This window comes from Muntiacus reevesi, chromosome 2 (assembly GCF_963930625.1).
Source record: "Muntiacus reevesi chromosome 2, mMunRee1.1, whole genome shotgun sequence".
In the NCBI taxonomy this organism is placed as follows: Eukaryota; Metazoa; Chordata; class Mammalia; order Artiodactyla; family Cervidae; genus Muntiacus; species Muntiacus reevesi.
Window position 1 is genome coordinate 180116736 of NC_089250.1, and position 27629 is coordinate 180144364.

The following is a 27629-nucleotide window of genomic DNA, read 5'->3' on the forward strand; positions in this document are numbered from 1 at the left end:
GCGTGGAGGGGGCGGGGCGCGTAGAGGGCCTGCCCCCTGGGCGAGGGGCGGGGCTTCTGTAGGACGCCGTTCTGCGTGATGCAGCCATCTTGGAGCCGGGCGGCGGCGTCTTCTGTGAAGGCGTGGCCGGAACGGAGGTGGCATTATCACCTGTCAGGCTCAGGTGTTCCGTTAGCCTGGTTTCTCAGCCTTCTGTTAAGTTATGGCAGGTGACCTCTGAGGTGGCCGGGCATCCCCAGCCTCCCACGGCGGCACTGGTGAGTGAAACCGTCCGCCCGAATCTGTGAAAAAGGGGGAAATGTTGAAGACTAACGACAGAGCCGTCAGGGTGCCTCTGCCCAACCCATATTCCCCCTCTTGGGTTCCCCACCTAAGGTCCCACCTTTCAGGTCCCCTCCTCAAGTCCCTCCTTAGGTCCCGCCACCTCAGGTCACCCCTGTCAGATCCTCCCAAGTCCTCACCCCAGGTCCCCCGTCTCAGGTCTCCCCCTTGAGCTTCTCCCAACAGGTATCACTCTCAGGTCTCCCCCTCAGGCCCTCCCTCTCAGGTTCCCCCCCCCCCCCAGGTCTCCCCTTCAGGTCCACCCATCTCAGACTCCCCCCCTCAGGTCTCCCCCTCAGGTTCCCCCCACCTCAGGTCTCCCCCTCAGTTACTCCCTCTCAGTTTCCTCCCTTAGGTCTCCCCCTCAGATCCCCCGTCAGGTGCCCCCTCGGATTCCCCCCTCAGGTCCTCTCCCTAGGGTCCACTCCTCTCAGGTTCCCCAACTCAGATCCCCTTTCAGGTACCCCCCTCAGGTCCACCCCCTTAGGTTCCCCCTCTCAGGTACCCCAACTCAGTTCCCCCCTCTAGGGTCTTCCCCCTCAGGTATCCCCTTCAGGTCCCTTCTGTCAAGTTCACCCTCTCAAGCCCTACCACCTCAGATCCCCCTCTCTGTCAGGTCCTCCCGCTCAAGTCCACCACTCTCAGGTCTCTCCACGCAGGTACCCCCTCTTAGGTCCTCCCTCAGGTCTCCCCCCTCACGTCCCCACCCATCAGGTCCCCCCTTCTCAGGTCAGCCCCTCCTGTCAGGTACTCCCCCTCAGTTCCCCCCTCAAGCCTCCTCACCCAGGTCCCCTCTCAAGGGACACCCTTCCTCCTAAAGGGCTCTTCTGGACACCTGAGTGAGCCTTGTGATTATCGTTTCAGGTGAGTTTTGAGGTGTGCCATGGAACTGGACACCAGGAAGTTTTTGTAAAACTAACAGGCTGGGCAGACAGGCGACAGGGAACAAAGCTTGTCTTCCATCATGACTCAGTAAGGATTTGGGCACTGTCCTGTTGGCCTGTGGCTTGGACAGCAAGTAAGCCAGGATTGTAGGGAGGGGGAGGGGTGTGTTGAAGACAAACCAGTGAATCAAGACACAGCAAAGGAGCCGACCATTGGCACAGCTGTAAAGCCTGGTCTCCTGGGATCTACATCCAGTCTTGCCCCACCACCGTCTCTGTTGGGAATGGTTGTGGGGTCTGGGGGTGGAGGCCAGGGGTGCTGCTCAACACCCATGGGGTTGGGGGTCCACCACTGCCCTATGATGGTGAGTCCCTGAGGCCTTGAGGCCCCTTTCCTTGTTTCTCCACAGCCTCTCCCTCCTCGAGCCCCCTGGCCTGGTCCTGAGCAGGACCTGGGTTGTGCAGATGGCCAAGTCCTACTTTTGTCCATCCCTAATGGGCAAATGCACCAATGGCAGCACACGGCAAGAGGTGCTCCCTGTGGTATCCGGAGACCCTGAGAGGTTCTTGGGCTGAGGTCTGTGGAGCTAGGTCTTTGGAGCTGGATCTCAGAGGAAGATCCCAGCAGTCCTGCCAAGACACAGTTTCATGTTGCATTTCACCTGAATCCCAAAAAGGCAGCTCCCGAAGTCCCATTGCTGTGTGGTGGTGTCAGGCAGTTCCATCTTCAGCTGGCTGGCTCACCTATGTCCCCTGCCTGGCCTTTGCCACTAGGTGGAGCCACAGGCCTATCCAGCTGCTTCCCCACGTTGCAAACACGGGACCTGCCTTTCAAATTTAGCGTCAGGACTCCTCAACTTTCCTAAATTTTTCAAGTTTCTGTTACATGGTGACATCTAGGGGTATTTAGAAACAAAAATAGAGCAGCTGTTACACTTAGGACTTTCACTTAAAACCAGTGATGATAAATCCAGTGCATGTAAACATCACAGTTTAAAGAAAAACAGCTTTATTTTCCCATCGTTGGCAGAGATCCCTTAGAAGAGCTGGGTTCTAACTACATGGCCAACTGAAGTTCTTTCTGTTGTTCTGTCCACATTGATTTGCTGCCTTTTGATTCTTTTTGTTGAAAGATAAGGAAGGTCAGACATAAAATATTTAGTGTAATTTTATGAGGATAAACAAGCTTGTAGACACCTGGTTTGTAATCAAGGTTTCTCTGCCCCGTCAGTCTTGCTGAAGCTCAGATATTCAGGATTCTCAGAGGACAAAGTCTGTGTTAGAGATTGTGGGTGATTGTGAGGGTCCCAGTCCTTTCAGCTTTTGGGGTCTGAGGAGAGACTGGGCTGCTGTGATTACGGGGGCATCTTGCTACTTAAAAAAAGGTAATTAATAGACTGTAACTTTTTTTAGAGCACTTTTAGGCTTACAGAAAAACAAAGTAGAAAGGATGGTGTCCCTGGGTGCCCCCTGCCCTTCGCATCCCCTGTCGCTAGCCTTTACTCATTATAGTTATGAACCAACGCCAGCACTGTGTTAGGTAGCATCCTCTTTCTGCAGCAGGTCACCTGTCATGTGTGGTCCTTGCATCTCCTGGGCTCCTCTGGAATAGAATCTTTGACTTAGTTTTGACAGTCTTGACCATTCCAAGGTGTGTTGGTCAGGGATTTTGCAGGATGCCCCTCAACTGGGGTTTGTTGGATGTTTTTCTCTTGGTTTGGCAAGGAGATGGTGACTGCTCCTCGGATCATGACCTTTCTGTATATCCTGCTTCCTTCCCCTGAGATTGAGAGGGCCTGGAGGCACAGAACAGGGTCCTTCCTGTCCTCAAGGGGAGAAGGAGGGAGAAAGGGACGAGTCTTGAGGAGATGGCAGTCGGGGCCAGGAGAGCACGCGGTGTTGGAGAGGCAGCAACAACAAAGCAGGGCTGAGGGAGACGGCCTGACACCCTTGAGCACCTGGTGGAGCATCTGGTGGGAGCACCTGGTGAGGAGCCCTGCAGCGCCTCCCGCCTGAGGCCTCATTTCAGGGAGAGCGAAGACTTTGTTTGGTGAGGGGCTCGTTGGTCACAGTGGTTGGGCTCAGTCTGGGGAGCACATGTTCTCACAGCTCAGTTCCCTGGATCCAGTGGGCAAACAGCCCGCTCTATCCCTGCCGGCCTTGGTCTCAGGTGAGCTAGTAGGATTGTGAGTTCAGGCTGCCATCTCTTCAGAACACCCTCTTTAGCTTTTCTGGGAGTTCTCACTCTGGCCTCGGGGCCTTGAGCTACTGCGAAAGCAGGTGAAGCCTGCTTTGCCCTTCAGGGTCCATGTATGGATTTGAGGCCCTCCATTGTGTTAGTCGTGGGTGACCAGCTCCTGCTGAGGGGCTGAAGGCTCCATGGGGAACAGGCAGGAGAGGGTGAGAGGGAGTGTGGGTGTGCACACAGAGGAAGCATTGACTGCAGGGGCTGGCAGACACTCTGGGCTGAGTGGGTTGGGCTGGATTGGGAGGTGGGGGCGCCCCTGAAGGTCGTCCCTGTCGCCTTCCCAGTGCTTGGGGTGGGAGTGGCCTGGAATCACATGGCCATCTGGTCCTTACCCCTCACTGTGCTGGTGACAACTGGTTTGTGGAAAAGCCTGTTTCCTCCCTATAAAAAGTGCCTTTGGTTCCATTCTTCACTGACACATTCTTACTGAGTGAGGATGCTGAGTGAGGATCAAGGCTCCTGTCTTTTCATAAATGTTTTTAGTGAGTCTCTGTTTCCCATTGTTCCTCAGACACAGCTGATGGGCAGTCTTTCTATTTGTAGGACCGGCTTAGGCAGCCCTCTGCCCTGGACATCTGGATGTGGTTGAAGAGGTTCTTGCTGCCTTTGACAGACAGTCTCTTGACTGACCCCTTTTTTCAGTTGGCTCACAGCTTCTTCCAGACCCTCTACCTGTATGCACCCCCTTGCCCCATGGCCTCCCCGTCTGAGGAGTCTGATAGCATTTAAAGCAGAAACACAACCAGCCCTACCCCCAGAAGTTGAACTTTTTGTCATTTATCTTCAGAAAAGCACACCAAATGTTGAGTGTGGGTCACCTGGATTGCTTCAGCTGTGGGTGAACAGCCAGAAGTTCCCATTTCATTATCCGCACACCTCCTTTGTCCCTCCCTAGTGGCGGTCAGAGGTGCTTTGATTGTGCATGATGGAGACCACCCCATTTCATTGCTTGAAAAACTCAGAGCTGTGTGTGTAAGAAACAGAGGGAGCAGGGCTTCCCTCCTGGTCCAGTGGTTAAGAATCTGCCTTGCACGCAGAGGACACCTCGGGAATATCCCACATGCCACAGGGCAACTAAACCTGTGGGCAACAGCTGTTGAGCCCACACTCTAGAGCCTGAGCTCTGCAACAAGAGAAGCCACTGCAATGAGAAGCCTGTGCACCACAACTGGAGAATAGCCCCTGCCCGCTGCAACTAGAGAAAGCCTGTGCAAAGTGGTGAAGACACAGTACAACCAAAAACAAACAAAAAAGAAACAGTTAAGAGAAAGGAAAGCAGGATGGCCCTCTGCTGCCTTGCTCCCATGAGTCTGGGAGTTGGACTGACGTTTGTTCCGATTGACGTTTCTGGAATGGGCCTTATTTTGGAGCCAGACTGCTGGGGTTGACACTCTGCTGTTGTCCCCTCCCACTTGTGTGGCTTCAACTTCTCTGTGCCATGGTTTCTTCCCTTGTGAACTGAGGTTAACCCCACAGGGTGTGAGGATTAGATAAATTAATACATGAAAAGGGCTCGTGGTCAGTGCTTTATAAATGTGAGCCCAAGGTGATTTTGATGGTGGTGGGGATGATGATGATGATGGTTTTGGTTATGATAATGGTATTGGTGGTGGTGGGGATGATGGTGGTGATGGTAGTTTTGGTGAGACTGGTGATGGTAGTGGTGATGATGATGGTGTTTGTGATGATGGTGGTTTCTGTGATGATGGTCATGGTGATGATGGTGGTGATTTTGGTAATGGACCTCGCAGCTTTGACTGGATCTACTGCTAACTGCTGGGACCCAGCTCGAGGATGCCAGACCCCATCCCATAGATCTAGTTCTAGCTCTACTCTTTCCAGCCACTTGACTTTGACTGTGGAGACATGTGGGACTGTAGTGTAATGACATTTTATTTCATCTCTTTACAGAAATTTTTCTCATATTAGAAAAGAAACATGTATATAGGAATATAGTAGGTCTCATGTGAAAACAAATAAGATGTGTGTAAACTCAGATGTCAAAACATAATTTAGAGGATTATGAAAGGACTCACTGCTTGGTCATATTTTGGTCTTTTCTGGTGCCTCAGTACATACTGAATTGACAAAATATTTGGGTCACAGACATTTCCAAGTGCAGGTCTTATGTAGGAACTTAAGAATGCTTGTGCCTGTATTTTTTTTGGAAAAGGAGGGGAATTTATTCATTTTATTCCCAGTGGAAAAAACTCTGACATATTAGGACAGAATTCTTGCCTTTTGTTATTGTTGCAAAACTTTATCAGGTACTCTGAACACAACCGTGGTTTCACTGGAAGAGTAAAGCCTGGAGAGATGGGGTGCTGGAGGTGAGTGGGGGCGGGGGTGGTACATGTGAGCCACTCAGTGGCATTGGTGTAGCCAGGGTTCTAGGAAGCAGCCCGCTGAAGGGTTTCTGTCAGAGAGTATTCTTGTGACCTGTACTTGAGCATCGTGGACCAGGGGCCACTGGCCCGGCCTGGAGGGGAGGCTTTGGCACGTCCGGCCACCCCCTTCCTTGGCTCTGTCGGTAGCTTCCTGGAGTGAGGACCCAACACCGTTCGTCTCCTCTGCTCCCCAGTAGGCTCCCAGGTTGCCGGGCGGGGGGGCCCCACTCCGCTCTTGATTCCTTCATTCAGTGTATGTTCTAATCAGCCTCATGTGGGAGATCAAACAGCCCTTAAAGGATCTGCTGTACTTGGCCTTGGAAGGAAAAGCAGATGGCCCACACAGCAGCGACTCTTGCTGACCCAGGGGACTTCGTTGGTGCTGGGTGACAGGGCGAACATGCGTGGTTAAGGGCTATGATGGGGATCAGGATATGCCATGCCAAAAATATAGCACCTTGGGGACTTCCCTGGTAGTCCAGTGGTTAAGGCTCTGCGCTTCCAATGCAGGGCACTGGGGTTTGATCCCTGGTCAGGGAACTAGATCCTACATGGAGGCAACTAAAGATACTGCATGCAGCAACTAGCACCCAGTGAAGCCAAATAAATTTTTAAAATTTAAATAAAAAATTTTAAAATTTAAATAAAAAAATTTTAAATTTAAATAAAAAATCTAAAAAACTTAAAAGAATTAAAATAGCATTAACAGAGCAAAACAGTACAAAATACAGCACCTTGATGTGAGGTTTATTTTGAGCTGAAGGCATTCAAGAATCAACAGATGCAGAAAGACGACTTTTTGGAGTGTCCCTCATCTGACTAAGAGCAGCTTCTGGGAAGTTAGGCAGTGGTAAATTCCGTCTGTGGGGTGGTCTGCTCCCGGGGGACACTGGGAATAAGTTCTATCCCAAGTCCCTTCTAGGGGACATTATCACATACTTTCTTACGTTTCAATTATTCTCTTAAAACCCATTTATCTTTGCTGAAGAGATTTGCTTTTCCTGTAAGAAGGCTTTTCTCCCGGCTCCCTTTCTTTCCCCTATTAAGTTAGGTATATAAGCATCTAATTGAAACCATTTACAGAGCCAGCTACTCTTCTGGGCTCCCATGTACATACAAATGAACTTGTTCTTCTGTTAATCTGTTGTCAGTTCAGTCCACACACCGTGGTTACTACCCTACAGCCTCCTTCACCACAGAGGCTCCCTGACTTGGCCAGACCTGGGGGTGGGGTGAGGTGATGGGGGTGGAGGGGGCTGGAGCCGGGACTGGGGAGCCCCGCGCCCTCCCTCTGTCCCCGCTCTGCTTGTGTGAGATCCACACAGAAACTCACCAGTGAGTGGGAAGGTCAGACAGGTGATGGCTTTTCATCAGAAACAAAAACACTGTCCGGTGGGAAGATGAGTGAGAGGAGAGGTCCCAGGGAAGGCAGATGGGAGTTACAGAGAAGGGAGGGGTGCTCTTTCTACAAGGCGGGTGATTTGTCATGGTCTGGGGGACTTCACATATTGGAAAATTGAAAAAAAAAGTTAGTTTTTCCTCTAATTTAACCTGTGTCCCTGGACTCAGAGAGAACCGCCAGTCTGTCAACTCCATTGCCTGGGTCACGGGGAGCCAAGGGGCTTCGGGCAGCTCTGGTGACCTCTGCTCTCAGGAGGGGCAGGCAGCCACCCTTGTGCAGGACGCCTGCACCTCCCCCTGGAGGCCACATCCTAACCAGGCACAGATGCCATTGGGCCAAGGTTTGCTGAGATGACTTAGAATGGGTTTTTTTTTTCTCTTAAATTTGTTAATTATTTTTGACTGTTCTGGGTCTTTGTTCTGCACGTGGGCTTTCCCTAGTTGTGGAGAGTGGGGGCTTCCCATTGCAGTGGCTTCTCTTGTAAGGGAGCACGAGCTCAGTAGCTGTGGCTTGCGGGCTCTATAGCTTGGCCTCATAATTGTGGTGCGTGGGCTTAGTTGCCCCTTGGCAGGTGGGCTCTTCCAGGACAAGTGTCAAACCTGCATCCCCTACATTGGCAGGTGGATTCTTAACCCTTGGACCACCAGGGGAGTCCGGACTTAGAATGTTTATCATTGATAACCTTCTGTTGAGGTTGCAAGTATGAGAGGTCATACCCGTGTTTTCTTGTAGGTACAGGATAACGTAGTTTCTGAATTTCAGGGAACTCCTTTAAATCAAGCTGGTTTTCCAGGGTGAGACACTAGAGAACAAAAGAGAATTAAGATGAGAAGGGCTTTAGCACAGCTCTCTAGCATCGCATGTGCTCGGAGCACATCTGTTGAGAATTATGTGGGCCCTGTTTTTGTGGAAATGAATCCGAATTGCCTGTTTATCAAAGGAGGAAAACTAAGGGGATACTGAGCCCGTGGCACAGGGAATGGAATGGATGTGGTAGCACAGCTTTGAAGTGGCAGAAGAATGTTTGTCACTACTGTAAGCGTAGTGGTGGCATCTGGTATCGCTATATGTTTTCTGGCTTTTTCTGATGAATTTTGGTTCTTCAAGCCCTCTCTGGGATTGAAGATGGCAGTGGGTTTGGGTTTTAGTGTTGTGGAAGCCCTGACTGCTGTCTTGTGTTATGTGGCTTGAGGTGTTAACCTGGCCTCTGGGTCAGTCCTTCTGCCCTGGGATAACTGGGATCCATCTCTTCCTAGGAGAAAACAAAATATTAAATATATTGGATGATGATGTCCTTTGATAAAAGATCCTTAAGAAGGGAACACCCAGAAAGGAGATCATTAAAGGCTGAGATCATCCCCTCTGTTTCCAAACGCTGACCAAAGGCCATAGCCTGTGCACTGGAGGGCCCTGCGAGCCTCACGGAGTAGTAGGACCCCACATGCCCCAGACTGCTACGTGCAGGGTTACAGAAAGATGAGTGGAAACGGGAGAAGGACAAACAACTCAGTTCAAAAATTTACCGATAGGGGCTTCCCTGGTGGTCCAGTGGTTGGAACTCTGTACTCCCATTGTGAGGGGCATGGGTTCAATCCCTAGACAGGGAACAAAGATATTGCCTGCTGCACATTGTGGCCTAAATAAAGTTGGTTTTTTTTTTGCCATGCCTTGTGGTATGTGGGGTCTTAGTTCCCCAACCAGGTATTGAACTTGCATCCTTCTGCAGTGGAAGTGCAGATTCACAAATACTTCCCCAGAGAAGATAAGTGGATGGGCAACAAGGACATGAACAAATGCTTGACAGAATACAAATCTGAGCCACCATGAGATCCTACTCACCCCTTCTCTGGTGGTTATAATAAAATAAAAATGCAAAATAACAAGTGCTGGCAAGGATGTGGAGAAATTGGGACTCTTGTGCATGGCTGATGGGGATGTAAAACAGTGTAGCAGCTGTGGGAAACGGTCGGAGTTTCCACGGAAGGTTAAGCACAGTCACCAGGTGACCCAGCAACTCCACTTCTGGGTACATACCCAAGAGAATTGAAAATGGGCACCTGAACAGATACCTGCCTGCCCACGGTTTTTCCTGCAGTCACAGCAGCTGTGAGGTAGAAACAGCCTGGGTCCATTGATGGATGGTGGATAATTGGAGTGAAGTTATCCATACAAGGGGTGTCATCCAGCTGTGAAAAGGAGTGAAGCGCCCACACACTACAATATGGACGGACTTCAAAACCACTGTTCTAAGTGAATGAGAACAGACAGAAAGGGCCACATACCTGACATGTGTTCACTTGTGTGAAACATCCAGAACACGCAAACTGAGAGACAGGAAACAGATTAGGACTTCCCTGGTGGTACGGTGGATAGGAATCTGCCAGCCAGTGCAGGGGACACAGGTTCGACCTCTGATCTGGGAAGATCCCACATGTCTTAGGGTGACTGAGCACACATGCCACAACTGCTGAACCCGCTCGCCACCACTAGAGAAAGGAATACCCAGAACAACCAAAAGTAAATAAGTAAATAAGATTATAAAAAAAGAAACCAGATTAGGGGCTGGGGTGGGGTGGGGAGTGAGTGCTAATGGGTGCAGAGTTTCCTTTTGGGGTGATGGAAATGTCTGGAACTAGACAGGTGTGATGTTTGCACAAGGGAGCTACTAGTGAGACTCCTTCCCCGTCTGTCTGAGTGAGGACGGCGTGCGAGGGATGTTGTCAGGGTGCAAGTGTGTTGTGCTGAAAGGCTGCGTCTCCCATCAGCCCTCCCCAGAGGGTTTCCCTGAGCAGAAAGCTGTAAACTGGGCTCCCTGGCTGGAGGAGGGTGTTTCCCTTGGTGGCAGCGAGGGGCATGGAAGTCCAGGACCACGCTACAGCCCCATGGCCTCCCACGTGGCCGGTTCTCTCGGCAGAGTCAGCTGCAGCAAGTTTTGTGTGGCAGTTAGACATCTTCCCGGCAGAATCCCCGGAGAATTCTAAATTTCAGTTGCACTCTCTAAATTTTCATTAAGAGCTTTCACCCAGAGAAAATGATGGATTAGATTTTATCATTGGAAAGAAGCCAGATAAAATTAGCTGCCTTTTAGTCCCCAAGGCATCCCCCTCACTCCCTGCTTTTCTTTAAAGTCTCTGCTTTTCTCTCTTGGTTCCCAGGAAACAGGTGCCTGCGGATGTTTATTCGTTGAAAATACTGATGTTCGAGGCTCCCTTTGAGACTCTGCTTTTGTTCCTTCAGTGATTTTGCTTTTACTCCAAGCTCCTCAAGTCTGGGACAGCTTTGGGCCTTGGGCTCTGCATTGGAGAGTGTGTGGTTTCTTTCTTCTCCTCAGTAAAGTTTGTTTGTTGTTAGAATTTTATAGCTGTAAGCTATAGAATATTTTTGCTGCACAAAAGAAATTAATCTGATTCCTTGTCTGTCTTTTCTTTTCTCTCCCAAATTCTCCTTCTTGGCAACGGTAACCTGTGTCTCATCCATCAAAGTGCAGTTAGGAGTTTGCCTCCCAACAGCCACTTTTAGCAAAGCTAGCTTCTGAGAGGTGACTGTCTTCTGTTACCATGTGTGGATGGTGAATTGTGAAAACAGCTGTTATTTCTTCCCACATCAGTACAAGGAAGACAGATTATTCTGCACAAAAACACAGGTTTAGATCAGTCTGGAGAAGCTGAAACCATCAGGGAAGCCCTGCAAGGCGGTTGTTGGTTACAGGGGGTGAGGACATTGGAGTTATTCATGCGGGTGTGGGTTCCTTTAAATTCCACGTGCTTTTGGCTTCTTTAGCACATGCACTAAAACTGGAACAATACAGAGATTAGCATGGCCCCTGCCCAAGGATGGGGATTCCTAGGTGGCTCGGTGGTAAAGAATCCACCTGCCAATACAAGAGATGCAGGAGACAAAGGCTTGATTCCTGGGTTGGGAAGACCACTGGAGAAGGAAATGGCAGCCTGCTCCAGTATTCTTGCTGGGGGAAATTCTATAGACAGTGGAGCCTGGCGGGCTACATTCTGTAGGGTCACAAAGAGTCAGACACAACTGAACACATAGTGTGTTTGTGTGTATGTCCGCGTGTGCACATGCTCAAGGATAACATGCAAATAAATGCATGAACCAGCTGTATCTTTTCATGATTGTTAAGTCAGTTTTTCCAGAAGAGTGACTTTTCAGATGGGTTCCCTGCCCCCATCTCTAGGAGACTGTCTCAGAACTCTGAGACAATATGGCTTGAAAGAAAAGTCACATTAAATTTTATGTTATGGTTTGCATTTGGAAAATTTTCTAAGAGTAAAACTTATTTTTATTTCACACTACTAACGCTGGATCAGAAAGTATGACAGAGTCTTCCTGGCTATTAAGGCTGTGTGGAATATACATTCTAAGAGGGTGACCTTTGGGGCAGGGAGAGACAAGTACGGATGGGACTTTCTCTGACGAGCACCAGGGCGCTTTAGAGGTGCGGCGTTTCCCTTTCACCGTGTTCTTGCAGTTCTGTTACTTGCCACTAGATGCATGTGAGTGCCCTTCGGGACTGCAGTCATTTGGCTGATGAATCTATTCCTGGCAATCAATAGATAGGTATAAATTCCATGTGGAGTTCAGCAGAGACGTTGAGCAGGTTTCAGATGCCTTGCCCCACGTGTCCCAGCATCTTAAATTAATCATCTGGGAAAAGGAGATTTTTGTGCTGTTTTGAGATGCAAGCGGATCCCAGTGTGTGTTCCCTGGAGCCTGGGAGGAACCTGGGGTCGGCCACTGAGGTGAGAAGGACCCGTTCATACTCGAAGGGCTTTCCTGGTGAAAACCTTTGATCCTCCTCCTGTGGTGCTAGTCCCGGTCTCAACACCCACCAAAGCATTCCTTCTGCCTCCTGCCCCTAAATTTTAATGTCATCCCAAAGGTGTTTTCCTGGCAGCTGAAAGGAAGGTTTCACAGACAATTTTATTGGTTTCTCGATGCTGTTTCACGATGATACTGAAACCCTTAGGAATGTTTTTGAGACCGTGGTTTCAGGGCTCAATATATCACTAAAACTGGGGGCCTAAGACAACACTGGTTCTCTCGCAGGCTGGAACTGGAATCAGAGATGGCGGTGTCTCGGGGCCATGCCGCCTCTGGAGGCTAATGGGGCTGCAGCAGAGATCCTGCCAGGCTTGCCCAGCTCCTGGGGCACCAGGTGTCCCTGACCTGAGGCCATGTCTCTCCAGCCTCTACCCCCATCTTCATGTGGTTTCTCCTCTGTTGGGATGCCAGTCACTGGATTTAGAGCCACCCTGATCCAGGATGATCTCACCTTAAAGCTTCTTAATTCCATCTGCAAGGATCCCATTTCTGTAGTGCTATAATCTGATACTCAGGCTGTGTTTTACAGTTTTCTGTATCTGTGACTTTTTGACATCTTAAGGAACCTAGCTTCTAGACCCTGCCCCACCTCCTTATCCACCCCACACACTGTGCCAATGTTCCCCCTGCCTTTGGTCACCCAGGACCAGGGACCAGACAACTGGGGACAGCCCCAGAGCCCCTGGCCCCCGGGACTGAGAAAGGCTCTCCTAGGCCTCCCCTGGCTCCTGTTCCCACTCTTGTGCGTCCCCGTGGCCCTGCACATGTGGCTCCATCTCTGAGGCCCATGAATTTGATAAATTTGGCTTTCCCCAGATGTTCTCCTGTGGCCACACCTGACCGACCGTCTCATCAGAGAGCATGCAACAGCCTGGGCACGAATCATGGTGGCCATGGGTATTTGGGGACACTCTTCAGCCCCCTGTGTGGACTGCACACATGTGTACATCAGTGTTGAACCAGCAGGTCTGGCCACTGTCCCCCTCCCTTGATGTACCCTGGGACTGGGGGGCTGGTCACCTGAGGGGCTGACCCTGTCCCAAGGCTGAGGCCCCAGGAGCTTCCATCTGGGCTCTGAGGTGCTGCTGACTCAGTGCATTTCAGATAAGCAGGAAGTTCCTGGGAGGAAAACCACAAGCTTTATTTTTATTTAATTCCAGATTTTCTGTGGTTTTTGGAGATGGCCTTTAAAGATTTGTGTTTGATTTTTATCTCAAAGAGAATGCAGAAAAGCCCATGGGTCGGGGTCCAGAGAAAACACACACTGAGAAGAGCTTGCACCAGGCAGCTGTGGGGGCAGGATGGGCCTGGGGGACAACCCCCTGGAGGCGGAGTGGCGGCGAGGCTGGCGCTGCTGCCCGAGGCCCTGCCTGGCTGCGCAGGTCAGTTCCACAGGCCGGTGGGCTCAGTGGGCCATTGGGTTTTGGGGGAGGTTTCTTTCATTGTCACTGGCCCGGAAAGCACACCAGGCTTTCCCTCTGTCTGGCCATTGTGAGGGTGACTGTGCCTCAGGGATCCTGTTCGATGTCGTGGGGGAACAAGTGGAGGATGGAGACTTCCCAGAAAACACTGTGGCGGCGTCCCTTTGGGGCAGGTCAGGGGGCCAGGGAGAGAGGGAGGGCCTTCGCCCCGGGCTGGCGTGGTGCCACTGCTCTGGCTGCAGCCCTGGGAGGGAGCAGCTTGCTGGATAGCAGGCCTCCCAAACCACCCTGAGAGCAGTGCTCTCGCCTGGGGCTCTGAGTCCCTCAGGCCTTCCTGTTGCGGCCGCCCTCCCCAGCTCTGGATCCTGGGAGAGTCTCTGTGCCAAGGGAGGGTCACCGGGTTCTTAGGGAGAAATCAAAGCAAATTGACCATAAAACTCATCTGTGCTTTAGGGAATTTGGACGGGGAGACACTTTGACAGATTGGTGCAGCCCAAGCCCACCGCAGTGGATCCCGTGCTGCCCAGGGAGGCATGTGGGCCTGGAGGACAGGCCAGCATCAGACATGGTCGTCTCCTCTGAATTTGGTGACCTTCAGCTTTTGAAGAATGGGGCCCTAGCCTTGGGGGACCCAAATTTGGGTCTGTCTGATGTTGCCTTAGGACAGGGGGTTCACGTGTGTGCCTCTGTGAAGGATGGCTGCCTGGCACCGTCCATCAGGAGGCTGTGGTTTCCACGTGGCTTGTTTCTGGCCATGTGGACTCCAAAAGTCTTGCTTCTCTTTGGAGTCTCCGTTCGTTCATTCATTCAATGTCCTATTTCCTGCTCCTGCCCCAGTGTCTGGGCCTTGGCCAGTGGGAGCCCCCCTTCCTTCCTGGATGACAGGTGTCCAAGCTCTGCTGTCCCTGTCCCACTCTGAGGAGCCCGGGGTCCTCCAGTGGGAGGTGGACTCTGGAGGAGCTCAGGGACAGGGGAAGGTGTGTTGCAGGAAGGGGGACCCATTCTAGGGCCCGAAACTGGGCTCTTGTCTAACACTTGGAAATGAATTGTCCGAGGAGACACATGTTGACAAAGCAAGAGATTTTATTGGGAAAGGGCACCCGGGTGGAGAGCAGGAGGGTAAGGGAACCCAGGAGAACTGCTCTGCCGCGTGGCTCGCAGTCTTGGGTTTTATGGTGATGGGATTCGTTTCCGGGTAGTCTTTGGCCAATCATTCTAATTCAGAGTCTTTCCTGGTGGCGCACGCATCGCTCAGCCAAGATGGATGCTAGCAAGAGGGATTCTGGGAAGTGGACAGACACGCGGTGTTTCCTTTTGACCTTACCCGAACTCTTCCGGTTGGTGGTGGCTTATTAGTCCCGTATTCCTTATCAGGATCTCCTGTCATAAAACAACTTATGCAAATGGTTACTATGGTGCCTGGCCAGGGTGGGCGGTTTCAATCAGTGTGCTTCCCCTAACAGGTGCGCACACGCGTTTGTCCGTGTACCTCTGTAGCCACTTGGATTGAAGCTGAGTTCGTGCCCATGTGCCTCTGATTGTGTCCAGTTCTACAGCCTCGCTCTGGTTGCTGCCTCTGTGTGGGACACGTGCCCTCAACACGGAGTCCCAGTCCCGCCATTCAGAGCACTTGTCTCTGTTCTCCACTCTGTGGCGTCTGTCCCTAGTGAGGACCTGCCTTGTCGCCTCGCCTGGAGAGGACAGAGCTGGTCTGGAATGTCAATAAGGAGGCGGGAAGGACCCGCACAGTGAGGGTACCCCTGCCCCCACCACAGGGACTTCGGCTCCACTGCCATCTGCTCTGGACAGAGTTGCGTCACCTGCCTCTGTTTCCTTCTCTTGAGAATTGGGGTAACAGTGATGCCTGGCTTATTGGAAGAAGGTCATTTATGTAACGATGGACGCAGGCCTGATGAGCCGTTGGAGCTGGTGTGTATGTGCTTGTGCACGTGTTGTACATGTGTTTCTGTGTGTACGTGTGTCTGTGTGTGTGCACGTCGGCATGGCTCAGGCAGTGATATGCAAAAGCAGGGCCAGGTGCGCCAGCTCAGCGCTTGTCCTTGCACTTGTGCCTGAGGTGGGGCCCTGCCTGGCTCCTCAGGCCAGTGGCTGCCCCGCCGACCTCCAGCCTCTCTCAGTGGACACAGCTCTGCTCAGGAGCGCCGGTCACCTGGGGTGGCTCTGCAGGTGGACACCGCTGCCACTGGGCTTTCTGCTGGATGCTTTGTCACTGTCCCCTCGGCTTTCTGGTCTGGACCCCAGCCCCTCCAGCGGACCTGAATGCACAGACCCCATCCTTCTGCCACGAGCCGCACTTCCTGTCTGCCACCCGCCTGTCCCTGCTCACCCCTCCCAACTGCTCCAGGCCCGGCTGGGCCCATTTCTTGGTTTCCTTTTGGGGGCCCCCTGTGCATCCCGATTAGCATTTGAAAGAGCCCACATTTGCACTTAACAAGCCCGAGGTGGTTTCTGGCTGCAGTGAGGCCGAGTCTGCATCCTGTGACAGGGAGGGGAGGTCTCAGCCCCTGGGCTCCCTGTCTGGCTGATGGGTCCCTCGGATGTTTGCACCTTGGACTCGGGCCCATTTGCTTTCAGTGTCTGTTCCTTTCCCAGGGCTGCCTAAAAATGCCACAGGTTTGGGGGCTCGCGTCCCATCACAGTCTGGAGATCAGAGGTCAGATCAGGCCACTCTGTGGCTCTGGGGAGGCTCTTGCTGTCTCATCCACCTTCTAGGGTTGTCCATGGCCCTTGATGTTGGTCTCGTCTTCACAGCGCTCTGGCTGTGTCTCTCCTCCTGTTGCAGGAAGGGAGATCCCTTCCAGAGCCTGAGAGTGGGCGCTTGTCTAACCCTTGGTAAATGAACTGTACGAGGAGACCGCGTGCTGGCAAAGCCAGAGACTCTATTGGGAAGGGGCGCCTGGGCCCAGGAGCGCTGCTTGGAAGCGTGGTGCCCAGTCTCTCCGGGTTGTCTGTCCAGTCATCCTGACTCGGGGTGCTTCCTGGCGGTGCACGCGCCGCTCAGCCAAGGTGGACTCCAGAGAGGAGGACTCTGGGAGGTTGCAGGACCTGTGGGCTGGTGTCTTCTCTCTCCTTCTGACCTTTCCCAAATTATTCCGTTTGGTGGTAACTCGTTAGTTTCGTGTTCCGTACTAGGATTTCCTGCTGTAAGAGAACTCTCACAGGTGGTTTCTATCTTGCCTGGCCAGGGTGGGTGGTTTCAGTCTGTGTTTTCCATAACACTCCTCCTGTAAGGCCTCCAGTCTTAGGGGATCAGGGCTGCCCTCCTCCAGGGGGGGCCTCATCCTCTGCATTCATTGGCAGGTGGATTCTTTACCATTGTGCCACCTGGGAGACCCCAGGGGGGTGACTCATCTGAAGGTCCCATTTCCAGACAAGGTCATCTTCTAAGATGCTGGGGTCAGGATGTCAGCACCTACTTTTGGGGGACACAGTTCAGCCCATAGCAGAGTGCCAGTTATATTGTCTTGTATTTGAAGGTTCAGTGTTATTTATGTTTTAAAGTATTTAATTTTTAGGGATATGCATTGAAACATGAGCTCTGTGTTCCAGTGCTCCCAGGTCCTCCCTAAGAAATGGTTGCCCCCCTGCTTCTCTGTGTCTTGGGTGTTTCGTGTGCACAGAGCCCTCCACACGCACCCCCCCTGCACCTTCTGTGAGTGGTTGACTCCACCTGCATGGTCCGTCTTTTGTGGACGTAATTTAGTGACATTAAAAGTTAGTAACACTTAGGGCTAAGCCTGCTGTCCAAAGTCTGGACACAACAGGGAATATCTTTGTAGAAACTGTACTCACAGGCACAAGTGTGACCTAGGTTCCTGCAGGGGAGTGCCGGGTCACAGAGGGTGGGTATTTGTAATTCAGTTCTCTAACTTTTTGTTGTGTAATGATCTCACATCTAGAGGAAAGTTGCAAAAACAGTATGGTGAATTCTGCATTCCTTTCTCCCAGCTCACCCAAAAGTCAGTGTTTCCTGTGTTTGTCTTCAGAGATTAAGTTGCATTATGGTGCCCGCCCCCGACATATTCCAGGGGTGTGTTTCCTGACACAAGGTGTTCATTCTCCTGCAACTGAAGCACAAGACAAACTCAGGATGTTAACCTCAAACAACACTAGGTGTTCTCGAGTCCGAAGTTTGTACTCACTCTTCTTTAATTGTCCCATAATGACTTTTGCACACTTGTTGGATTAATTCTCAAGTGTTTCATCTCCTTGGTTTCTGAGGTTGATGGGGAGGGAGGTATGTATTGGTTATTTTGTATGGATAGAAAACTCTGGATTTCTGTGTGTTAATTTCATGCCTTTGGGAACTCACTTATCATTTGAGTCTGTTTTCCCCATTGATTCTTTAGGGCTAAGCCTGCTGTCCAATGCAGCTGTCACCTGCAACTGTTGAATTTTTTTTGTAATATTTATTTATTTGGCTGTGTCAGGTCTTAGTTGTGGCATGTGGGATCTTTCATTGTGACACATGGACCCTAGTTGTGGAGTGCGGGTTCCAGAGCAGTTGGTCTTAGTTGCCCCACAGCATGTGGGATCTTAGTTCCTCAACCAGGGGTTGAACCTGTGTCCACTGCATGGCAAGGCAGATTCTTAACCACTGGACCACCAGGGAAGTCCCTCTGGTTGTTGAATTTTGATGCAAAAGCACTAACTGAAAGATTGGCCATCAGAATACAACTCTGCTTGAGGAAAAGAGTAGTCATGTATGGACTTTTTTTTCCCCAGTAGTCATCTATGGATGTGAGAGTTGGACTATAAAGAAAGCTGAGCGCCAAAGAATTGATGCTTTTGAACTGTGGAGTTGGAGAAGACTCTTGAGAGTCCCTTGGACTGCAAGGAAATCAAACCAGTCAGTCCTAAAGGAAGTCAGTCCTGAATATTCATTGGAAGGACTGATGCTGAAGCTGAAACTCCAGTACTCTGGCCACCTGATGTGAAGATCTAACTCATTGGAAAAGACCGTAATGCTGGGAAAGATTGAAGGCAGGAGGAGAAGGGGATGACAGAGGATGAGATGGTTGGATGGCATCACCGACTCGATGGACATGAGTTTGAGTAAACTCCGGGAGTTGGTGATGGACAGGGAGGCCTGGTGTGCTGCAGCCCATGGGGTTGTAAAGAATCCCAGGCTATTTGTGACATGTGGGGTCTAGTTCCCTGACCAGGGATCGAACATGGGCTCCCTGCACCGGGGGCTTGGAGTCTTAGCCATTGGACCACCAGGCAAGTCCCTGTCAGTGCTTTTTTTTGCACCTGTGGGGATAATTACCTGATTTTTCTCCTGAAATGTATTTATATAGTGAATTTTCTATATCAAATTTCTGATAGTGTGGCAACTTTGTGGAGTATTGGGATAAATCCCCCTTGGTGTGGTGTCTTATTTTCCTCATATAGTGTTGTATTCTGATGGTCGATGTTTCGGTTAGTGCTTTCATATCAGTATTAGTAAGTGATGCTGGTTTGTAAATGTCTTCTTTCATACTGTCCTTATTGTGGTTAGGTTACGAATTTTCTTTTTGCATTAGAAAAACAATATAAAAGTTATGACCTCATTTCCACATTGTGGAATAATTTGTAAAGCTTTAAGACCATCAGATAATCACAATGGTGTGATAACTCACCTAGAGCCAGACATCGTGGAATGTGAAGTCAAGTGGGCCTTAGAAAGCATCACTACGAACAAAGCTAGTGGATGTGATGGAATTCCAGTTGAGCTATTTCAAATCCTGAAAGACGATGCTGTGAAAGTGCTGCACTCAATATGCCAGCAAATTTGGAAAACTCAGCAGTGGCCACAGGACTGGAAAAGGTCAGTTTTCATTCCAATCTCTAAGAAAGGCAATCCCAAAGAATGCTCAAACTACTGCACAATTGCACTCATCTCACACGCTAGTAAGGTAATGCTCAAAATTCTCCAAGCCAGGCTTCAGCAACATGTGAACCGAGAACTTCCAGGTATTCAAGCTGGTTTTAGAAAAGGCAGAGGAACCAGAGATCAAATTGCCAATATCTGCTGGATCTTTGAAAAAGCAAGAGAGTTCCAAAAAAACATCTATTTCTGCTTTATTGACTATGCCAAAGCCTTCGACTGTGTGGATCACACTAAACTGTGGAAAATTCCCATCTGAAGGAGATGGGAATGTCAGACCACCTGACCTGCCTCTTGAGAAACCTGTATGCAGGTCAGGAAGCAACAGTTAGAACTGGACATGGACCAACAAACTGGTTCCAAATAGGAAAAGGAGTACGTCAAGGCTGTATATTGTCACCCTGCTTATTTAACTTCTATGCAGAGTACATCATGAGAAATGCTGGGCTGGAAGAAGCACAAGCTGGAATCAAGATTGCTGGGAGAAATATCAATAACCTCAGATATGCAGATGACACCACCCTTATGGCAGAAAGTGAAGAGGAACTAAAAAGCCTCTTGATGAAAGTGAAAGAGGAGAGTGAAAAAGTTGGCTTAAAGCTTAACATTCAGAAAACTAAGATCATGGCATCTGGTCCCATCACCTCATGGGAAATAGATGGGGAGATAGTGAAAACAGTGTCACACTTTATTTTTTGGGGCTCCAAAATCACTGCAGATGGTGATTGCAGCCATGAAATTAAAAGACGCTTACTCCTTGGAAGGAAAGTTATGACCAACCTAGATAGCATATTAAAAAGCAGAGACATTACTTTGCCAACAAAGGTCCGTCTGGTCAAGGCTATGGTTTTTCCAGTGGTCGTGTATGGATGTGAGAGTTGGGCTGTGAAGAAAGCTGAGTGCTGAAAAATTGATGCTTTTGAACTATGGTGTTGGAGAAGACTCTTGAGAGTCCCTTGGACTGCAAGGAGATCCACCCAGTTCATCCTGAAGGAGATAAGTCCTGGGTGTTCATTGGAAGGACTGATGCTGAAGCTGAAACTCCAATACTTTGGCCACCTCATGTGATGAGTTGACTCGTTGGAAAAGACCCTGATGCTGAGAGGGATCGGGGACAGGAGGAGAAGGGGATGACAGAGGATGAGATGGCTGGATGCCACCACCGACTCGATGGGCATGAGTTTGAGTAAACTCCAGGAGCTGGTGATGGACAGGGAGGCCTGGCGTGCTGCGATTCATGGGGTTGCAGAGTCTGACAGGACTGAGCGACTGAACTGAACTGAACTGAATTGAGCTGAAGACCATCTGGCCCTTAAAGATTTGGTAGAACTTATCTGTGAAATGATCTAGGCCTAATTTTTTGGGAGGGTAGGGTGGATTGGGGTGGTTTATGGTAGCTTTTTTTTCCATGGAAATAGGTCTGAGTCTTCCGTCTCTAACAGTGTCAGTTTTGATGTGTATTTCCCCAGGACATTTCCTATTTCTTCTATGTCTTCAGACTCATTTGTAGAGCCTGATGCAAAGTGGCCTCTTTTCATGATTTCTATCGTTTCAATGATTATTTGCCCTTATTACTTCTTATTTTGTATATTTGACTTTCTCCTCTTTTCTCAAGTTAACTAATAGATGACATATTCTGTTAATTTAAAAATTAGGATTTTGGTTTACTAATTATGACTGCTTTTCTGTTTTTTACTCTGTCATGCCTGTTCTCATTTTTTAGTATTTCCTTTCATATGCTCTTTATTGATTTACTTAGATCTTTTTCTAAGCTTTTTTGGGTTGGAATTTAACTTGTTTTCATATTTTTAAATAAAAATGTTTAATACTGCGAATTGTCCTATGATCAGTGCTTTAAATGTATTTCGAAGATTTTGGTATATAGTGTTTTCACATCATTACCTTGTTAGAAATTCTGTAATTTTAACTGTTTTTGCCCACTCATCCAGGAGTTAGCAGTTAAAAAAAAATTTCCACATGAAAGTCTTTTTCTGTCTTCTTTTTGATACTTCATAACTTGTGGCCCTATTGCATTATGGTCAGTTTTGTGACATTTCCACCGCGGAATTCAATTTCTTTGGCTGTGTAACGGATTTCCACAGCTTGGCTTGAGTCACACCTGTTTACCATCATCTCTGGGATCTGTGGGTGGGAGCCTCTGCCCAGCTCGCTGGGCCAGACCCATGGGGCCGAGGGCCATGCATGTGCACACTCGGGGGGCCGTGCTCCTTGTGTGGGGGGCATCTCAACCGGCTCAGGTGGGAGCCTGGAGCCAGTGGGCCATGGGGTCAGAGAGCCGCAGCACTTGTGCGTCCTCTCGCAGCCCCCGCACACTCAGGGCCAGAGCAAGTGGAGGGAGAGGTGAGCGGTTCAGAGGTGGCGCCTGAGCACGGTCGTCCCGAGCACGGGGCGGGGGGGGGGCAAGGGGCTCAGCTGTGAGCTCCTGGGTGAGGGGGGAGAACTCCAGGGGGCAGGTGGGTACTTCCAGGCCTGGGTCGGGTGACTCACCTGTGCTGGCCAGGTATCGGGCTGGTTCCCAGGGGCCACACGGAAGTGGAGGCCAGCGAGGGAGCGGGGCCCGGGGCTTCACGCTGGGGGCTCAGCTGTGCTCGGGGGTGCTTAGGTTGGGGTGGCGGCAAGGCTGGAGGGGAGAGTGGGGGAGGGAGTGGGAGGCTGGGGGCAGGGAAGCAGGTGAGGGTTGGTGGTGGGTGTGGCCTGTGGGGGGTCCCTGGCAGCGGTGTGTGCCGGGGTAGGGGGGCCTGGACGGTCTGGGGTCTTCTAGGTTGGGAGGCTGTTGGAGTGGGGTCGAGTTGGGGGCAGACCCCCAGTAGGTTTGGCTGCCCTCCAGGGGCCGAGTCCTGACCACTGAACCGCCCAGGGCTTCCTTGCGGTCCTGTCTGGAGGTGTCTCCATAGGACAGAGACTGGAGACAGGGCCCCACCGTCAAAGGCAGCAGCGGGCCCTGCCACCACAGCTGGCATCAGTGCAGAAGAGGTTTGAGTCAGGGTTGTGGGGAAACAGCCAAGGGGAGGCGGGCTCCTCTTCTCCTGTGTGAGCAGGACCAGGAAACACATCTGTGTGCTCTTCATTATTTGTTGTTTTCCCTTGGCCTTTCCTCACTGGCAGAATCTAAGACCTGTGTGAAATAGGTTAGGTTAGATTAGTGGTTTGAGAACCTCCATGGGGGATGTCCAGGTTACTTCACCTCAGTTCTCCCCAGTGTTTGCACGATGCGGGGCCGTGAGCAGAGAGGCCTGTGTCCCTCAGCCCAGCTCTGCCCTTGAGCTCTGCCTACGGGCGTTGGACATCGGTCTGAGTGAGGCCAAGGTCCGGAGCCACAGGCCGGTCGAGGCAGCTCTAGGGGACGCCCTGTGGCCAACACACAGGCTTTCGGCTCATGAGTATGAAAATCACCATGAAGCTGTCAAAATGGTGGAAAGAGGCGTGGGGAGGCTGCCTAGACCAGACCTGGTCAGTTGGGGGGCGGGTGTCGGGGCCCAGTGGTAGCGTCTCACCTCCAGAGGTCAGCATGACAGTTCCGGGGGTCCTGCTAACATGGCGACGCTCTCTTGGGGTGCCCCTTCCTGGGAGCTGTTGGCAGGGAGTGGCGGGCCAGCCTCACCTTGGCTGAACCTGGACTTGGGGGGTTCACATGGGGGTGCAGCCCCTTCAGACCCAGCCTCCGAGGGGCAGGGGCATCTGCAGGCCCACCCTGGGCCTGACCACGGCTCAGCACTCGGCCCTGGGGAGCGGGGTTGGCTCCTGGACTGGGTCCCCTGCCCTGGGGAGGAGACCCTGGTGTGACTCTGTGTGGGATGTGGTGCGTGTCTGCCAGCTTCTCCCACTTGGCACTGGTAGCCATCCTGCCTTCTCTGGACTGTCTGCCCCCTCCCACCCTGCCCCAGCTCCTCCAAACAGAGTGGACAGCTCCAAGCTGACTGCTGTGTGGTTCTCCCCACTGAGGGGTGGTGGCTTGTGGGTGTGTTGACGCCCTTTGTCAGGCTCAGGAACTTCTTGTCCCAATTTGCTGAGAAGTGGTTGCTGTTGATTATGAATAGATACTGAATTTTGTCTGATGTTTTTTCCGCCTCTGTTGATAGGATTGTATGGTTTCTCTTATTTGGTCTTTTAATTGATTTTTGAGTTTTGAAGCAGCTATGCATTCCTGGGCGGAGCCCACTTGGTCGCTGGCTTATTTTCTCTGTTGTGAGGGGTGATGGTCTCTGATTTTCTTATTTGTCCTTTCTTAATTTTGTTTGGATAAAGTTGACCTGGGAAGTGTTCCTTCCTTTTCTACTTTCTGGAAGAGATCGGGTAGGACTGTTGTTATTTCTTCCTTAAATGTTTGAAGAATCTGCCAGCAATGCAGGAGACCCAGGTTTGATTCCTGGGTGAAGAAGATCCCCTGGAGAAGGAAATGGCTACCCACGCCAGTATTCTTGCCTGGAGAGTCCCATGGACAGAGGAGCCTGGTGGGCTACAGTCCATGGGGTCACAGAGAGTTGGACATGACTGAGCGACTACACCACCACCACTAGAATTCATCAGTAAAATCACTTGGGCCTGGGCATTTCTCTTTTGTAGTTTTAACTACAAATTCAGTCTCCTCACAGTTATAGGACTATTCAGTACCTGTTACATTTGAGTAGGTTTGGTTGTTTGTGGTTTGGGGGGATTTGGTTCATTTCATCTAAATTATCAAAGGAGAGGTGTTCCTGTGTCTGGCTTGAGTGTGTCCAGTGAGGCTGGGGGGGCTGACCAGAGAAGTCAGAGGAAGCCCGGGGAGGGAGTGCCCCCTCACCCCTACACTTGGGGGGGGGTTGGCTGTGCTGGTGTCCTGGGGCTGCTAAGTCAGATCCCCACAGCCCGGACTGCTGAAGTCAGGTGACATCCCCCATGTGCCATCTCCTCTTGGGGTGAGGACCCTGGTCCCAGCCTCATTTCCTCTTAGCTCATCACACCAGAAAGCTCCTATTCCAAGGTTATGTTCTGAAGTTCTGGGTAGGTGTAAATTTTTGGAGACACTATTCAACTCAACATTCAAAAAACTAAGATCTTGGCATCTGGTCCCATCACTTCATAGCAAGTAGATGGAGAAAAAGTGGCAATAATGACAGATTTTATTTTCTTGGGCTCCAAAATCACTATGGATGGTGACTGCAGCTATGAAATTAAGAGATGCTACTCCTTGGAAGGAAAGCTATGACAAAACTAAACAGTGTATTAAAAAGCAGAGACATCACTTTTCTGACAAAGGTCCATGTAGTTGAAGGGGGTGACAGAGGATGAGATGGTTAGATGGCATCTCTGACTCAGTGGAGATGGTGAGGGACAGGGAAGCCAGGCTTGCTGCAGTCTGTGGGGTTGCAAAGTCGGACATTACTTAGCAACTGAACAACAACAAACTCAACCTGCTACTGCCGACCTATAGGCCCTCCCTGGTGGAGTTGACCCCCCTGTGTGGGGACTGAGGAGCAGGGAACCCCAGGCCTGGAGATGCCTGTCCTGAGACCCACAGTGAGGGACACGCTGTGGTGGACCTGGGACGGCCTCTAGGGCGGACCTGTGTGCTAAAGCCCCGGGGCTGTGGTTGGCAAGGGGCATGCTTGTGGCACTGGGTTGGAAGCACCTGGGGGAGGTTGGGACCGCTAGGTCTGGGTAGTCGTCTGGGGGTGTTTGCTGGGCCTGGTCCCCCAGGACAGTGCATGAGCTCTGAACGTGCCGTCCACTCCACTGGATGTGACGGTAAAAGGCCTCGGGGGCCACAGTGCTCGGTGGAGATGGACAGACGGGACGGAGGGATGGCCCGGCCGGCCGCTTGCTGGGCGCCAGCCCCTGCAGCTGCATGCAGCCTCAATGGACTGAGGGGCTTTGATGGGGACACAGTTGGCCCCTGATAACTCGCTAATGGCGCTTCGTATTTTTTCGTCTAGAAGAATTGTGTGAGTGTGAAGACTGCAGGGAAATGGAGGCCACTTGATGAAGAGCCTTGAGCCCACCCCTTAAAGGAACAAGGCGCGTTTCTCCCAAGGCCCCGACAGCTGGCTCCTCCAGCTCCAGCCCAGCGTATTGAGATGCAAATGCGTGCCTGGCGGGAGCGCAGCTGCTGGCTGGCACCGAGGCCCTCACCCCAGGTGCAGCCCCTCTGAGCCAGCCGGGGCTGCCACGCGGAAGACTCTTCCAGGACAAATGGAATCGTGGCCGCTCGCAGGGGGAGAGGCAGGTGAGAGGCATCATCTGGTTCTGCCGGCTCTGTGTCACTGCTTTCCTGACTTTCAACCCCAAAGCGAGGTGTCTGTGCAGGTGGATGAGGGAGGCTTTGTGAACCTGCTCTGGTCCTCAGGGCTCAGGGGAGAGGGAGGAAGGGCTCTCTGGGGCTTTTGAATCTCTCGCGACAGGTTTACAAACTCAGGGAACAAAGCCCTTCGACAGTGGGCAACCAACAAAGGGAAAATGTGTCAGTCAGAACACAAGAGAGGTGCTTGGGGACCCTACCCGGAGTCAAGTGGGCACACACGGTCTGGGAAAAGACAAAACACCCAGCTGCAGACTGTTATAATGATTGCGGCCTAAAGGGTCTGACTGTATGACGAAAACAGATTTTTCTGTAGAAAACATTTTAATTGTGGATTGGAACACATATGGAAGTTTACAAAATGTGAGCTCAGAAAATGTTCACAAACAGAATGTGGGTGTAACTGCCCCAGGAGGTGTCCCCCAGTGTTACCTGTATTGGCCTGCTCACCCACGGGGGTCGAGTCATACGTGAAATCACGTGACAGAATTCAGGTGCAGTCAGTTGTTCCATCGGGTGGGTGCCGGGCCCATGTCTGTCTCTTCTCTCCTGAGAGGTGTCTGGGTCCTTAGTGATCCATCGGTGCTGCTGTGACTTCTTGTGCACGCCTGTAGTGCACAGGGGCCTCTGTCTACACTTCTGTTGTGATGCCTCAGACACGGCACTGCTGGGTCCTGGTGTGTACAGCGTCCGCTTTAGTAGATGTCACCAATGTCCAATGGGGATCAATGCTTCCACTTCTCTGTGGCTTCACCAACACCTGGCATTGAAAATCTTATTTATTTTAGTCTGCTGTACTGATGTTTCAGGGTTTCTTACTTGACTGAGGGATAAGTGGTGGCATGCTGGAGCTGACTTGACCGCCACGTGAGACTGACCATGCTCACTGCTTCCAAGCTCTGTGCTGAGTGATCTGGTAAGAGTATTTAATCATGGAAATTTTAAAATACTACAAATCAGGGCTTTATTCACAGAGTCAGTCATAATTTACATAAAACAAAATGCACCTATGTTAAGTGTACAGCTTGATGGTTTCTGAGAAACCCTGAAGTACCTACCCTGCAATTAAGACATAGAACATTTCCAGCTCTTGTAAATACCCTCTTGTTCCACTTCCCAGTCAACCCCTCCCCAGCCCGCCCCCTGGGGTTAACACCTGATCTCTGTCCGCTTAGTTGAGACTTTTTCCCTCTCTATAGCCCTGTATAAGGGGACGACAGAGGATGAGATGGTTGGATGGCATCACCTGACTTGATGGACATGAGTTCGAGGAAGCTTTGTGAGTTGGTGATGGACAGGGAAGCCTGGCGTGCTGCAGTCCATGGGGTCACAGAGAGTCAGACATGACTGAGTGACTGAACTGAACTGATAGCCTTGTATACATGGAATTATACAATGTGTATTCCTTTGTGTATTCCAATGTGTATTAGCTCAGCATGGTTTCGAGGTCCAAGTTCATAGCAATAATTTGATCTGTTTATTGCTAAGAATTATTAGTTGTGTGTTGACCACACTGTGGGCTCACCCGCTTGCCTGCTGATGGACCCCTGGGCTGCCCCCAGCTCTGCAGTTGTTATGAATGAGTCTGCTGAGGACCTGCTTACAGGGCTCTGTGTTTTCACACCCAGGAGAGGAACGGCTGGGTCATGTGGTAGTGCATATTTAATAAACTGTTTTTCATGTGGTTGTACATTTTTTATATTCTGACCAGTAGTGTATGTTTCCTCTTCCTCTATTTTATGAAAGTTTGTGTAGGATGATATTTTTTTCATTAAATGTTGGATAGATATACTAATCAGGCCATCTTGGTCTGAAGTTTTGTGAGAAGATTTTAAATTAAGAATTCAATTTTTTAAATTGTTATGGAACTGTTAGTGTTTTCTCTTTCTTTGTGAGTCAGTTTTAGTAACGTGTACTTTCATGGAATTCTTTTTCACTTCAC

At 50.8% G+C, this 27629-nt stretch overlaps 1 long non-coding RNA gene and 1 pseudogene across 1 annotated transcript; both read left to right on the top strand.

Annotated features, from left to right (window-relative positions):
- The first annotated feature begins 96 nt into the window (after positions 1–96).
- Positions 97–27629, top strand: LOC136160394 (uncharacterized). The gene is made up of 4 exons (XR_010661611.1): positions 97–257; positions 25326–25615; positions 26497–26603; positions 26887–27629. It is a non-coding gene; the product is annotated as an uncharacterized lncRNA (long non-coding RNA).
- LOC136162177 (U6 spliceosomal RNA) lies at positions 11004–11078 on the top strand (annotated as a pseudogene).